This window comes from Triticum urartu, chromosome 7A, assembly GCF_056163025.1.
Source record: "Triticum urartu cultivar PI428250 chromosome 7A, HENAU_Tu73, whole genome shotgun sequence".
Lineage (NCBI taxonomy): Eukaryota > Viridiplantae > Streptophyta > Magnoliopsida > Poales > Poaceae > Triticum > Triticum urartu.
In genome coordinates, this window is record NC_141879.1 from 333,100,129 (window position 1) to 333,112,327 (window position 12,199).

Here is a 12,199-nt window from a genome sequence, read left to right on the forward strand (position 1 = left end):
AAGTGACTCGTTTCATGTTGCTTACTATGGTCTGGACAGTGAGGAAGGTGAGTTGGAAGATATACCTAATGTCAAATGAGACTTTCTCCTCACCAAATTGAAGCGTGAGCTTAGCATCTTTCACATCGATGACAGCCCCTGCAGTAGCTAGAAAAGGTCTCCCCAAAAAAAATAATAGGAAAGCTCTTATCCTACATCTCCAAGACAACAAAATCAACTGGAAATGCGAAGTTACCAACTATCGCAGGGATATCACCCAAAATGTCTGCCGGATCCTGATCAGCAAGGTGGAGAGTGATGCTAGTCGGCCGTACATCACCCAATGGTAGTGGCTCGTAGACAGTGAAGGGAATCATAGTAGACCCAAGACCACATAAAGCATGGAAAGTTTGACTTCCTATCAAGCATGGAATACTGAAACTGGCAGGCTCATCTAAGTTGAGAGGTAGCTTATTTGAACGAGTGCACTACATTCCTTAGTAAGAGTAACCAGTTCTGGCTCGTTAATGTTTCGCTTCTTTGCGAGCTGGTCCTTAAAGAACTGTGTATACATCGGCACCTGTAAGACACCATCAAGGATGGGGGTGGTAATCTGCATATCTGTCATCATATCCAGAAACTTTGCAATCTGCTTGTCTTCAGTTGACTTCACAAACCGTTCTGGAAATGGCAGCTTCGGGTTGACAGGTGAAGCAGATTGATGATGGATCATTAGGAGCAATAGCTGCTAGTGTAGAAGAACTAGGCTGTGCAGCAGAAGTAGTGGACTGTTGAGGTCCCTGCGGAGAAGGTATTGGGCCGGCTAGGGTAGAAGGCAGGTGGTACATACAACGCTAGCATTGGGGAAGAGGATCGGTTGTAGTCTTACCACTCCGACTAGTAAAGGCTCCACGTGGGTGAACTTCAGGTTGAGGTGGAAGTCTCCCTTGTAGATGGTTGTGAGGCTACCATACGAGTGGTCAATGTTTGCATAGAAGAATCCTTACACCCAATATTGTCACTCCTTTTAGAATACCTGTCTACACCTACATCAGCAAGATGTAGTTTTATTAAGTCGGCTTCCATTCCTTATTTGGAAGGCGTTGGATACTTGATATATGCTATGCTATGTACTCGGCCCACCATTGCGCATGCTGTTTTAGGAAGCATATTTGGATCCTTATTCAGGGAAAGCTCATATCCATCAAAAACCAATCGAAGTCCAGCTTTATCCTGAGCATCCGTTGTTTGCCCCGATTGAAGATCCGACACGACACCCTCTCTTCCATCTCCGGCTTCCTAACCAGATCCGTTTACCCATGCTTGAAAAAGTGTTTCCATTCGTAGTTCGGGGTTTCCTAGTCCCAGGTTTATTCGTGACCGGCTCCCTATCCAGGTCTTCCTCCTCAACAGCTATCTTTGTTTGACGGTGTTCGTTGCCAATGCAATAGTAATATATGCTTGCTTTCTTCCTGTTCGCATATCCATATCGAAAACTCTTCTTTCGTAGGCACATTTACTTCAATTCAACTACTTCATTGATGAATCAATTTGAGGAAATTCAAAAATACCTTGCTCGCCTTCGCAACTGCCTTCTTTTCTGTGCCTTCCTAGTTTGCCAACCCTATGTTTGATTGCGAGTTCCGGCGGGGTGAGTACCTGGACGGACAAGGGGTTCCTTTTCGATTTCCATTTTAGAGCTTCTCTCTAGTTCGAATATATACAACTTCCTTCTTAGAAATGGAATACCTTCACCTTAGAAGGGTGTTCTTCCTACTAGTGAAACCAGATCTGCCTTTTTCGGCTAAGCCGATTCCAATGATCGGACGGACAATACTTGCTTAAACCTAGCACCCTGTTGCCTTGCTTTTCCTCCAGCCGTACCTGCCTCGCCGCTCGTGATACCCAGGAAGGGCATCCCTCACTTCCCAGATCGTCTCGCACTTCTTTTGTCACTGGCACACACGCTCTCGTGGGTCTATCACTGAGAAATCCCTTTTCGCCGGGCGGTGCGGTAAGTAAGACTAGTCGATGGACAACTGCTGACTGAATAGGGAGAAGATGCATTTTCCTAGGCTCTTTCTACTTTGCTCATTGGGTATAGCCGTCAGTGATCCACAGATACGGCGCTTTTGGATTCCTAAAGGGATAGGATAGTTCTTTCTGGGCTTTAGAGGTCTCCCCTTTAACCTAGTACTCTTAGGAAGGCCGGGTTAACCTTCTACTAGAACTGTTCTATCTACGAAATTGGAAAGTAGGGTCAACTTGCCATAATATATAGCCCAACTTGATCCGTCTTAGAGTAGCCGCCTATGGAACCGCCCCCGAGTCAACAATGCACCCGATCGCGAGCCTTATATGAGTTTCATAGTCAGCCTGCTCTTTCAAGAATGTGCCTTCTAAACTCGTTGTTCCGCTTGCAGATTGGAGTTTCCTACTGACTATCCGGGTTCTTGATACCGCCGGCCGGGAATAAGTACCTATCCCTTACGGGAATCGAACCCGTGTCTTCGACATGAAAAGACGATGTCCTAACCTCTGGACGAAAGGGACCAAAAAGCTATTTTTCATATACTTAAGAGAAGAGAAGTGGTTCCTTTTCTTTCTATACGAAATACTTGATGCACTTATTGAATGGAAACTTGAATTGAGAGAAAAGGTGTGCTACGCTTCTTCATTCTCGTAACTCAATCAATATCAAGAACATAAAGAGTTTGTATAGAGATGGATTTCTCTTCAGTTCCAAGACTTTTTTTTGAATGGCTCGTGTTGCGCTAGTGACACGAGGGTAAAACGCTCGAGTTGGCTTGCTGACTCGAGGAGGGAAAGGCTCCATTTGCTTTAGTGAATGGAGGAAGAAACAACCATAGTAACTATCTATGAAATTGATTGATGGATATGAGAGTGGTGCAAGACCAGGACAGAGGAACCATAGGAATGTTATGTCAGGTTCCTTGCTCACTTCTCAAGCCCAATATCATTCCTCCAACTCGGACTTTCATGCTATAATTAAGAAGCCCCCTAAACAATGACAGCGTACCGAGCGGGCCCTACGTCTATCGGGGAGCTCAAATCCTCACTAGAGTGAGGCACGTCTCGATCAATACATCTCGAATCTAAAGAGAGAATGTTATTGTTATGTTGTCCCCACTCTGGAGTATGATTGACCATATCATCCAGCAAGTGGTCTTAGGCGCTCAGTGCATCCATACTGAACTCGAATGTGCGCGCTTCGGAAGAGAAAGTAATGCGAACTACTAACTGTTATGCCGGCTTGGCCTGATCAAGACTTCTATCCCTCAGAAACTATCTCGCGTCTTATCCATGTGCGCGGTTGAGGAAATTGGACTTCGTATTCTTCCTGGGTCTGGCTCGTGGGCCGACGTCGTCTTGTGTTGTAATCGGGGCACGAGTATTCGAAGTAGAAGCGCTAACATTCCCCCTTCCTTGAGAAAGCGCTTGACCCCAAGCCGGTGCATAAGGAAAACGAGTCTTCAGGTCGATGAGGTCCTCCCAAGTATTGTCCAGTGCCATCGACTCGGACCAGCGAATCAAGCCTTGTTCCAGGACTTGATCTCCCTTTATTACTTATACCAACGACTCACCAAAACTTGCATAGGGACAGAGGGATTGTCAGTCTCAGATGGTAAACGAGAGGATACCTGAGACAGTGGGCGGGGGAACAACACGTCGAAGCTTAGAGACGTGAAAAATACAGGGTGCACTTGAGAAGTTGAAGGTAGCTCCCAGTGTTAATATGGAACAGCACCAACACGTGCTAGAATCTTGTAAGGCCCAAAGTATCGGAAGGAAGGGTTGTGGCATTCTTCCCCTAAAAGGTGCACATCCATCGATTCCCTCATCTAGTGTAGTGCTCTGTTCAGAGACCAAGGAAGCTATTAGTTTGAGTTCCTGATTTCCCTGTTGCCGACTAGATTGCTTACCGACTTTCATGATGGAAGAAGATACCGACTTGAGGGAAGGCAGTACAGAGCAGCAGCCTAGGGATAAGCAGGAATTCAGGTTAGCTTTTCTGTTTTCCGAATCTTACCCACCTGAGAGTCCTAGTCTCGAAAGGGCGCCTTGGCCATCCAGCCTTATCGCAGAATTGATCCAAAAGTTGTGAGCCGATAGAAGTGGAAAGATAGCAGGTTTCAGAAAGGAAATATTCCAATGGTTAGATTACCTCCATCTCGGTCAACGATGGGGATTTTTCTTTAATTGGTTTCTTCTTGGTTTCTTGATTTTCACATCCGTCTTAAAAAAACAGGGGCCGTGCACGGCGCGTCTTCTGGGAATTGTGACCGTTGGTAGCTTGCTTTTAATGAAAGCTGCTGTTGACTTTGGGTCACTCTACTCCCTTTTCGAAGAGCGTCCCCTATTAAGATTGACGGCTTTGTTATACGGAGCCATACAGATCTATATATGCTTGCTGCGGCCAAAAACCGTGAGGGAAGTAGTAATCACATTTCTATTTATTTTTCTATTCAGGGCTATTATGGCTTTCGATATCTTTGTTCACCCCGGGAACAATTTCCAAATCTTTCCACTGAGTTGGTTTATTTTCCTTTTTTCGAATTCCCTGGCTTCTTTTACCTTTTTGTATTTATTCCAAAAGTGGGGTTCGCTACGCGAAATCCACCCATTAATACCAATTTACTTCTCATTACTATCCACCGTTTTAAGTCATTTTCCTGAACTCGCTCCCATCTCAAGATGGATGGAAGGGTTTCAGTTGCTTTTTCTTTTTCTATCTCTTTTCTTATTCTTAGAGGAGAGGTTTGCCAATAGTAAGGCTAGCACTTCTCTGAAAAAGAAGGAGAATCAGGGGGTGACGTCAGTCACAAAACCACCATGCACCACAGGTTCTTCGCCAAGTAAATGATGTCTTTTTCCGCGCGCTACTGTGAGGGTTGGGATGGCAAATACATCACTGAAAGGTGATGGGGTCGCCGGGATCCCGCTATGGGGGTCCTCCAGTCATGAGCGACCAGTAGGATAGGTCGATGTGAGACATTGGTTCGACTCCAATTCATGACGAGTTTCTAAGGACAGCATTCTCTCAAAGATCAAATGCAAAAAAGCAGGTAGGATAAAAGAAGTCATTTAATAGGTTGAGAGAGGCTATCTCTCCTTTCCTTCTATCTACGATATTTTTAAGGTTATCCCCCTTTATAGGTATGGTTAGCCTAATAGCTCATCAATCTAGGATAACTGGGTTTTTAGTAAATCGAATGGATGCGCCTGTTTATCTTAATAGAGCGAAGCAGTTACCAGGGTAGCGTCCTTCCTCACAGTGGGCAGGCTCGATTGCACCCCATAAGGGCCCCATCACCTTTTATTATAAAACAAGCACAACACATCAACAGAAACTCTTTCTATATGATAATTTGAGAGTGAAAGTAAGAAGTGGAATGGAAACATGGATTTATAGTTTGATCGGGGTGAGGAATTGGACAGGATCGGGCATCAATCAGTGCCCTCCGTCCCAACGGGAAATGCACTCATGAATTGATGATTTATCCGCCACTGCTGTTGATGCCAGCCCTAGTAGGACGTTGATACTTTCTTATTTAACCCATCCATAAAAAAGGGATCTTTGAAAGAAAAAGTTCTTCCCACCTAGTGCTACTTTCTTACTTCCCCCTTTGCCCAATAACTGAGATCTTGCAAATAGTTACTTAATAGCAAGCACTGATCTAACTTATGCTTTCGAGTAACCTGACGAACGCGAACTACCTTCGTACATTCTGTCCAACTGGCAGGCACACCCCCATATTAATAAGTGATATAGATAGGAATGTGATTGAATAAGAACTCTTCTTAGTATCGCGTGCGGAACCCGAAACCAATTCCCACTTCCAACTTGAATGCACGGGGACGGGACGGCTCAATGCACAGGGACGGGACACGGGGCTAGCACTATTTTATGCGGCACTAACTCCCATTTGTGCGGCACTAATCTCCCAATTTCACTTCTTGGATCTTGGCGCCGAAAAGCCATACATAGCTATCACTTCTCGTGCCAAAGCGCTCCCCGGAGGGAGACCCATCCACTAATTAATACCTTCTTCGGAGGTCGAAGATGCCATCCCGCTCCCGAAGAAAGGAGACAATCTATGTAACCTTAGCCCACCTTTTCGAGTACAGTAGAGTCTATCGTACCATGAAATGAAGAAAACTAACATATAACAGCTGAGGGTCAAGCGGAAGAAAAAAGGGAGAAATGGTTTCTGAGTTGGGCATGATGAAAGCGGGTACAATGGCATTACTTAGAAGCTATTATGTCCTGTCTTGGCTTTAGCAATAAACTTGTGCGACTGATGACTCCCTCCATCCCTGACATCGCCAAGACTAATGGATAAGGTTTTGCCGCATCTTAATCGAACCGCATGCGGAGCTCAGCTCCTAAGAAAATAATAAGAAATATCTAGTTTTGTTTCATAAGTGGCGAGCCAAGGAATAAGAATACCGCCCCCTGATCTGTATAGCCATCCTTAACCAAAAGAAAGACAATCAACATTATCTATTTTATTCTTTCAAAAAGAATTTGAACAACCTACTGCTTGAAAAGCGGATTTGGCTTATTGCTTCCCGTCCTCCTCCGTTTATCCACTTTTCATAGCTACTCAAGGCTTCTCTTCGATAGTAAAGTATTAAATTCCACAGATCGTAGGCTGATGCCCTTTCCTAAACAATTCTTTTTTACAATCTCTACCCCACCTCTGCTTTTTCTTTAAAATTCCTTGTAAAAACCAGCTCCGCGATTAAGGTTTATCCGGGCATTCATTGTAGAGTAGAAGTGGGCTGCGAGCGCGGCTTGGACCAAAAAGAAAGAAACTGGGCAGAAAGAGCGAGTAATTGAATATAGGAATCTGACTTGCTTTGCTGAGAGTTCATAAGCTATTGATGCAGGGTTGGCTTCCGCTTTTGTGATCGGATCTCAATATCTATTTTTATATTCGTACTGCAAGGAAAAAGAATGCAGGCCAAAAGAGGAATGCGTGAGGAAAAGTACGATTTACCGGGAGTCGGATTTTCATAGAGGCCGCAGGTTTGTTACCGACAAGTAGTAGTTCGTTCCTCTTTCTCCGTGTAAAGACGGAGCTCCTATTCTCATATATAATGTATGTGTTCCGAGTAAAGGTAACACGTATGCCCGTTTTGAACTGGAAAAGGTAGGATTCCCCGTGTTTTTGTCCTAAAATTGACACCTCCTCTCTATTATGAAATCCCTCTATCCTGGTGCATCGGTGTATGCTGTAAAAAGGGAGCTATATGCCACGTGAACCTCCCCATCGCTATCCCATTCCAATTCAGCTCTTTCCTTTCCCTTCCTGACCTTGAAACTGGCTAACGCCTTTTATGAACTCTTATCCAAAATCTCTCAATCAAAGTATGTTCCTTTTCAAACCTTCTTCTAGCTCTAGCTTTTCCAAATCCCTATCGTCCGGTCACAGCTCGTGCATCTTCATGGATATCTACTACCATGAAAAGTAGATCGTTTGAGGGAGGGTTCGCTGTGATTGTTTTCAAGTGATCTGCCATTGGTTTTCCTGAGAAGGTAGTCCAATGGCTTCTTCTTTTTCTACACCACCTGGGAACTGTCTTCTTTTTCTACACTACCTGGGAACTGAAGGGCTACTCAGGAGGCTTAAGGCAAGGTCAACCCAATCCTTACCACTTTGTCTTGATCATACTTCCGCTTTCTACCTTCTTGTTTGCAAACTCGTAGCTTCTTCAACACTCAGCCTAAAACAACCATCTTGAACAAGAATCTCTTCTTCAAAGCTGAATCTGAAATCAATGAGTCCTGATCTACACCCTTAGACGTCGATGCACTTACTCCTTACTCTATTTGGACTTTATGGCTAATGACTTACTTGAAAGATTCGTGCAGGTACATATACAACTGACTATACTACTAATAATAATAGTGACTCTGGTTCAACTTCTTACTTTTCTTGATCGTACTTGTACTAAATTAGAGTTGATTGAATAAGGAAGGCTGACACGCTTCTCGGTTGTGGAGTCAGTTCTCGGTGGTGGTGCAAATACCTTCCGCGCTTTTAACCCAACTCAAGCTGAAGAAACTTATTCAATGGTCACTGCTAACCGCTTTTGGTCCCAAATCTTTGGTGTTGCTTTTTTTTAATAAACGTTGGCTACATTTCTTTATGCTATTTGTACCCGTCACCGGTTTATGGATGAGTGCTATTGGCGTAGTTGGCCTGGCTCTGAACCTACGTGCCTATGACTTCGTTTCCCAGGAAATCCGTGCAGCGAAAGATCCTACATTTTATACTTTCTACACAAAAAAGATTCTTTTAAATGAGGGTATTCGTGCGTGGATGGCAGCTCAGGATCAGCCTCATGAAAATATTATATTCCCTTAGTAGGTTCTACCACGTGGAAACGCTCTTTAATGGAACTTTCGTTTTAGCTGGTCGTGACCAAGAAACCACCGGCTTTACTTGGTGGGCTGGGAATGCCAGACTTATCAATTTGTCCGGTAAACTACTTGGAGCTCATGTAGCCCATGCCGGATTAATCGTATTCTGGGCCGGAGCAATGAACCTATTTGAAGTGGCCCATTTCGTACCAGAAAAGCCCATGTATGAACAAGGGTTTATTTTACTTCCACACTTAGCTACTCTAGGTTGGGGAGTAGGGCCAGGGGGGAAGTTCTAGATACTTTTCCGTACTTTGTATCTGGCATACTTCACCTAATTTCCTCCGCTGTCTTCTCCCTAAGTTTTGCTAAAACCGGCAACGTAAAGTTTGTCATTTGTTCTTTTTTTTTCATTTTCTTAGGTAGTTTCCTCAAAGTTCTGTTCAGTCCATCATAGAAGCCTGTTCGATACCATTGGGAGTGGAATCTCTTCCTTGGGTGGCATTACTTTAGCCCATAGGTTTTCATATATACACATTAACGACACACTAAGGGATGACGGGACGAATGGTGGAATTAGCAGTTTCAAACGGCAATAAAAGAGTACCAGAAACAAAAGAAGGAGACCAGGGAAGTGGTAGACATAGGTAGGTTACATTTAGACAGGAAAGTGAAGTGCAGTAGTAGTTTACGGGCAAGGAACATCGGAGAGCTAGAACAGTAGGCGGCCAAGCAGAAGGAAAGTCTCATCTGTCTGAGTAAACGAGAGAAGGAAGAGTATCAAACTAGCTGAACAACTATACTAGGCCTAGTAATCCTATTTCACGAACGTATATTCATGCATGGGCTTGCTTTTGATTAAGTAAAAGAATAGAAGGAGAAAAGCTATGAGGGCAAATAACGAGTGAAAAGAGAATCCTTTTTATCGGTGTCGAAAGTCTGCTGATAGCTATGAAAAGTGCCTTCCTTCTATGAGCCAACCATCTTAACTCCTCTTCTTTACTCATACTTCTCACTTTTCCCTTCCCGGGCAAAGAGAAAGGGCAAGTAGATAGCCAGTCAAGGCTTCACACTTATAGCAAAAGTGGAGTGTACACACCATCAGCATGAAGGAAAAGAGCTAACCTTGGGTACAGAGTGCTACTAGTTTTATCTCTCACTTTACTATTTGGGAAGAGAAGACTCTTTTATGGGCAGGAACGACCATTGTACCCAACCACTTGACTGTTTGAGATGGATGGTTTTATCGGATGGGCATTATTATCTTGGTTTAACCACCTTTCCTAGTACCTTCGGACACTACAATAGGTAGAGAAATTTCCGTCTTTCTTAACCTTTATTATCAATTTCAAGTCGTCGATTGTTAAGCATTAACTTCCTGCACCTAACCTCACACCAACTCCTTACAGATCGGGTCTTTAGGGCTCACAACAACTGGGAGGATTATTGATCGCGGTTAGTTTTCTTGTATCAAATGACTTGCCCAAGCTACCTTTCCGACTTGATGAACTAATCATCACAAGCAAGGGAAAGAAAACAAGGCATATTTTACCCTAGTTCTAGAGTTCAAGTAGCATCAACCGGTGCTAGCCCTATTACTGGCATTACTTAGTAGCCTAGCTAGCGCCCTTCTGTGCTATTAAGCATATCTTTACCCTTGCAAACCTACTGTACTAAATGCCTTTCAAGATGTATATTTCTAAACTGACTTAACCTATTAAGCCCTTCCCCCTAAACTTAAAAATCCCTATCCAGAAACCTATCCAGATGCCTTTCTTTTGAAACCTAAGACACCGGTGCTTATACCTATACTTGCAAACAAACCCATCCCTTGCTTCTTTACCTATTACGTATAAACCTCTTCCTACCAGGTGCGTCTAATTTATCCTGGGTGTCCCCACCAGAAAGTCCACCGTTACCAGAGCCTCGGTACCTATACCGGAATCTTAACCATTACCATCACCGGTATCACCTCCATCTTTACCAGACTCAGTATAACCATTATCATTATCATCATTGTTTCCACCATCATCAGCATTGTCCTCAGAAACGGGAATATACTTTTTTAAGTCAGAATCCTTACAACCTAAAGAATTCATACTCTCACATAAACATAAAGTTAAGAGCACCGGGAATTAGCTGAGCAGCTTTCAAGGTGCCTACTAGCAGTTTGTTTATGCATTCTCTATTTCAGTTGCCAGTTTTCCACGTTTCATCTATCTAAATTATTCGGGCATGCTCCAAAAACCAAACCAGGGAACACATTCAAAAGTAAGAACATGAACATAAAAAAATAAAAAAAACTCAAATATTAATTTGACAAAAAACCAATAAGAGCAATTGCGCATCCAGACATCACGTTTTTCGATTCGAGTTTTGGCAGGGCAGGCAATCTGCGAATTTATGGATCCTTAAGCAGTAGAAGAAGGAAAGTCTGCCTTTTCTTCCACCTATACTACTTTCTTCTTTTGCGGATTGGAGGTTACCACAGGTTTCTTAGGAGGATCTATTTCAATGAAACCAATAAAAATAATAACTAAAGATCTAATCTTTAAGAACTAACGATCTTCTATCGAAAAAGAACTCGATGGAATTATTAGTATTTGGGATCTCCTACTCATCCCACCTCATCCGGTCTATTAGGTTCGGGAAGCTCGATCAACCCTGAAGAAATATGTGAAGAACAACATCTTCATTTCGAAAAAGGAATATTCTTTTTCTTCTCTTTTTATCTTTCTAAAGAAAACTTCTTTTCTTGCTTGACATGACACCAGGAACAGGAGGTGGTTCCACAACTCCATTCAATACCTAAGAAAATCTCTAATACTGAGATCAGTCTTTCAGTAGAGGAGCAACCAATGAGTGCGGACGCATACACCCTTGATTAGGACTAGCAATTAGGAGATCGTCCTCGAACAAAGAGCTCAACTGCTTTTGATTTCTTTGGATCAAAGCACTTCTTTGGCGGAGCACTAAAATCAGTACGGACACTGGGATCGACCATCCACTATTCTTTAAGGCACCTGAACCAATTATGAGAATGAACTAATAGCCAAATGTTTATAATATATAGATGGATTCCTTCCACCAATGCCAACATTGAATTCTAGACGACGTGCTTCATACTTCAGACATACTTTACGAAAAAGGGGAAACTCGGTTGAAATTCTTTCCAGTCGAAGTTTAGTTTTAGAGCCCAAAAACCCTCGATGAATCAATAAATCCATCCTGAGAAAGGGCCATTTCCCTCCGTCTTCCTTTGGGCAATGAAGAGTGCATTCTCCATCCAGTATTTGTTTGATGGTTCTCTATGCTTTCTTTCGGCTGGAAAACTAAGCTATTCTCAGTGCTCTTACTTCAAGGATAAAACAAACTATCTATTAAAAAAATCCTTATCACTACAAGCTCCAATACCACGGGGTAGCGACAGAAATGTGAATTAGTACCCGTATCTGCTGATACCTGAATTTCTTCCACTTTAGAATCAGCTAGGCGAGAGCCCTGTTGTCCTACTGAAATGGATTCTAATAAATTCACAAGCACACGGATAATGAAATGAAGCAGATAGAACCTATTCAATCAAAAAACGTATTCTAACGCCTGTATTTAGATAAGAAAAGCGAGGTTTCAATGGCTTGGAAGGGAATCTATCATCTGTCGGTCTAACGGGGGTTATAAGATGGATAATCTCACCAATGCTCTCTGACACAGCATACCTGCTATCCAAAGACCCCACCTATAATGTGAAGATAGCTCTGTCAACCAACGTTGTTTTATAGATCCAACCTTACCAGATGGTGTTTCTCTTATCTTCTCCTGAATGGGTTA